We start from the raw sequence: 4,463 nt of genomic DNA, 5'->3' as shown, positions 1-4,463 counted from the left end.
AGGGCTAGGGATTGCTTGGAGAAGGGGGAGAAGTGGCCTCAGGCAAGGGAAGAGACCGCAGGATGAGGGCTGTACTGGGGAACAAAGGTAGCCCAGAGTGTGTGGGGGGGCTCATGTTGATCTGTGCAAGTGGCCTCAAGATGGTGAGGGCTGAGGAGGCAGTCTCCAGAGGAGATGAGGCCAGATGGACATGTGAGGGTATGTGTGTGAGAATGGGTGGTGATGTCCCTTGAGCTGGCAGTGAGTGAGATGCCAGTGAATGTGTGATGTGCTTGAGTGTGTGACTTTAAAGTGATGAGATGGTTGCCATACCCTGGGTGCACGAATGAGATCATTCATCCTCTATCTACATTGGATGGCCAACCTCTTCTGTGCAGCATTGGCACTGATCACCACTGCCATTGCCTATCAAGCCAGAGTGGTAATGTTGCTGCCCCTCCTGCGACCAGAATGAGGGGTACTCCACAGCGTCCAAAAGGTGCTCGAGGGCTGCAGTCTTCTTGTCTCTGGGGACAATGTCTTCTTTGCTGCAGTCTTAAGCTGGAAGCACTGAGCATAGCTGTACTTTAAATGTGGTGCCTGGTGTGATGAAGCAGCGAGGTTACAGCATGGCAGGCAAATTGGAGCACGCCTGCTAACAAAACGGCATGTAACCCGGGAATGCATAAGTAATACGGCGGGTTTGGGACTGTTACCACACTTAGTGCAAATCTGGGATGATTCCGCCCATTGATTTTCTCAAATTGCCTAAAAATGCTTAAATGATAAAACTTGCCAATTTTACTAGAGTTTCATTAATAGCTGCATTAATGACAAATCTGGATTAAAATCAGCACTATTTTGGTCAGATATTAAATGCTTAGATATAGGCCCCAGTATATAGACTCAAAAAGGCCAAACAATGAACCTATCACAAGGCTCCATAGCTTTTATTTCAGGTCACAGAAAGATTGGAATTCTTTCTAGCTTGAAATATGGGTGCTACGTTACTATTGGTCAGTGGGAAAGTGTAACTAATTCTATAAAGGTAAGAACATTTGACTAAGTTTTACAACTGCTACTTTTTTCTTAAATAAACAAGTCAAAAATAACAAAGTGAAAAATGATTTTAAGTAGCAATACAATCAGATGCATGCATTTCTTTCATAGCTGTCCATTTTGAAAAACCTCCTATGAGGTGTTCCTAAAATGCATTGGGGGAATTTAATGTCCTGCCCTGAAGTAAGGTTGGAGGTGGATTGGGGGGATGGGTGGGGAACAGTTAATCAGGCAGGAGGGAGCCGGGTGGGGACTCCACTGCCTTCCTGCCTCTGCCCCGATTAAGTCCAGGGTGGGAAGGCTCATCGATGGCCTTCCATTCCCACCCAATCACCAACTGAAACCCTTAAGTGGACAATTAATACCATGTTCGCATTCAACTCAGATGCTGGGGATGGGGGTTGGGGGTTGGGGGGGGCAGGCGTTGCTTGTTGTCAGGCACTCAGTGCCTAATCAAGGGACTTAGCATCACTGAAAGCCACTCCCCTGCCCTTACTGCCAACCCCCCTCCCCACCACAACCCCCATGCTGCAACCCAATTACTGCTGCCTGCAATGGACAGTTGCTGGCCTCTGATTGGCTGGCGGCTGTTGAGGGTTAAGGAGGGGCATTTTCATCCCTGGGGTCCTTAATCATGGAGAATGTTGTAATATGCCTTTAAGGGATAGCAGCATGACATCACTAGAAGGGAAGTATGTCATACGATCCAGACTTGCTTTCACTCTGGCCTGTGAGTAGAAAATAGTGCAGCTCTAATGTCCTTAATCTTTGTTCTTTTGTATAAATGTTCTCATGTGGCTTGTCTTAATTAATGAACCCACAACGTGTTTACCCAATCCCTTGAGTGATTGGTGCCTTTATATCACTATAACAACTCAACATGGTGTTCAAAGATGGTCACACAGAGTGGCAGCAAGATTAAGTACAGATACAACATGGTGAACAGCCTTAGATCGTGCTACATGGCATGAGACAACCCTTGCGTTTAGGTCATACTGCAACTAAGTCAGAGCGCTGGAGAGTGTTGAAATCTCTGTGTGGTGATGACTGCATAGAAAAGCTTTGAAGACACAGGCCAGAATAGTGCTCAAGTAAAGAGCTGGTAAGTAGCCTGTCAGTTCCGTGAATGGGAGAGCGTGTCGAGATGACCAGCACTGGGTTAGCTCAGTCAGGAAAGGCGAGTGACCAGGGTGTGATCCGGATCGATAGCGAGAAAGGGAAAGTCAAACAAAGAAAAAAACACAAAGCCGTCAAAAAATCAGGCCAGAGAAGTTGTGATTATAATGGGTGGCTTCAGGTGTTAAACAATAAATCAAATAAAACAAGGAGGAAGGTCAAAGGGATAGTGCCAAAATGTCCACAAAATTCCCCGGTGTGAATTGGGATGCAGAAGACCTATTATCCAAATTCAGAATGTTTAAACAGCACAAAGAGCTATGGTTTCTTGATTCAGGTGTGTCTGAACCAGACAAGCAAGCCATAAAAATTTGCCTAGCAATTGGGAATGAAGGTCCACACAGGCTGAACATGTCAGGATTAACAGAAGAAGAGCTAAAGGATCCCCAAAAGATATGGATTATATTGGAAGACCAGTTCAGAATCAGGTTGAACTTTAGTATTCATCGACTAGAGTTCATGTCATTTTGACAACAGCCTACAGAATCCATAGATCACTTCGTCAGCAGATGCAGAGAAAAGGGTATGTCCTGTGATTTTTCAAATGTAGAGCTAGCAGACAGAATTGTTGAGTTGGTGACCACCTGCTGCACTCATCCAGGCAAGTGGAGTGTATTCCACCACACTCCTGCCTTGTGGACAGGCTTTGGGGAGTCAGAAGGTGAGTTATTCATCAAAAGATTCCTAGCCTCTGACCTGCTCTTGAAGCCACAGTATTTATATGGCTAGCCCAGATCAGTTTCTGGTCAATATTAACTTCCAGGATATTGATAGTGGGGGATTCAGCGATGGCAATGCCATTGAACGTCAAGGGGTGATGGTTAGATTCTCTCTTGTTGGAGACGGTCATTGCCTGGCATTTATGCAGCTCGAATGTTACTTGCCACTTGTCAGCCCAAGCCTGAATGTTGTCCAGGTCTTGTTGCATTTGAACATTGACTGCTTCAGTGTCTGAGGAGTCACAAATGGTGAAGATTGTGCAATCATCAGCGAACATGCCCTCTTTTGACCTTATGATGAAAGGAAGGTCAATGATGAAACAGTTGAAAATGGTTGGGCCGAGGACACTACCCTGGGGAGCTCCTGCAGTGATGTCCTGGAACTGAGATGATTGACCTCCAACAACCACAACCATCTTCCTTTGTGCTAGGTATGACTCTAACCAGTGGAGAGTTTTCCCCCTGATTCCCATTGACTCCAGTTTTGCTTGGGCTCCTTGATACCACACTCAAATGCTGCCATGATGTCAAGGGCATTTACTCTCACCTCATCTCGGAGTTTGGCTCCTTTGTCCACGTTGAACCAAGGTTGTAATGAGGTCAGGAGCTGAGTGGCCCTGGCGGAACCCAAACTAGGCATCAGTGAGCAGGTTATTGCTAAGCAAGTGCCACTTGATAGCACTGTTGATGACCCCTTCCATCACTTTACTGATGGAGAGTAGACTGATGGGGGGGTTGGTGGTGGTGGAGGTAATTGGCTGGGTTGGATTTGTCCTGCTTTTTGTGTACAGGACATATCTGGGCAATTTTCCACCTTGCTGGGTAGATGCCAATATTGTAGCTGTACTGGAACAGCTTGGCTAGGGGTGCAGCAAGCTCTGGAGCACAAGTCCTCATTACTATTGACGGAATGTTGTCCGGGCCCCATAGCCTTTGCAGTATCTAGTGCCTTCAGCCATTTCTTGATATCACGTAGAGTGAATCGAATTGGCTGAAGACTGACACCTGTTTTTGAAATCATTTTCCCTATAATTTTTTTGAAATGACTTCATTGTGATATTTGTGGAGCCTCCTCCTCCAGTGAGTTGTTTAATTGTCCACCACCATTCGCAACTGGATGTGGCAGGACTGCAGAGCTTGGATCTGATCTGTTGGCTGTGGAATCGCCTAGCTATATCTATCATTTGCTCATTATGTTGCTTGGCATTCAAGTAGTCCTGTTTTATAGCCTTACCATGTTGACACCTCATTTTTAGGTATACCTGGTGCTGCTCCTGGCATGACCTCCTTCACTCTTCCCTGAACCAGGGTTGATCCCCTGGCTTGGTGTTAATGGTAGATTGGGGGATATGCTGAGCCTTGAGGTTACAGATTTTGTTTGGGTACAATTCAGCTGCTGCCAATGGCCCACAGCGCCCCATGGTTGCCCAGTCTTGAGCTGCTAGATCTGTTTGAAATCTATCCAATTTAGCACGGCGGTAGTGCCACACTACACTTTGGAGGGTATCCTCAATGTGAAGGTGGGACTTT

The sequence above is a fragment of the Cetorhinus maximus genome, chromosome 8 (assembly GCF_964194155.1).
Source record: "Cetorhinus maximus chromosome 8, sCetMax3.hap1.1, whole genome shotgun sequence".
Taxonomy (NCBI): Eukaryota; Metazoa; Chordata; class Chondrichthyes; order Lamniformes; family Cetorhinidae; genus Cetorhinus; species Cetorhinus maximus.
Note: the sequence above shows the minus strand (reverse complement) of the source record.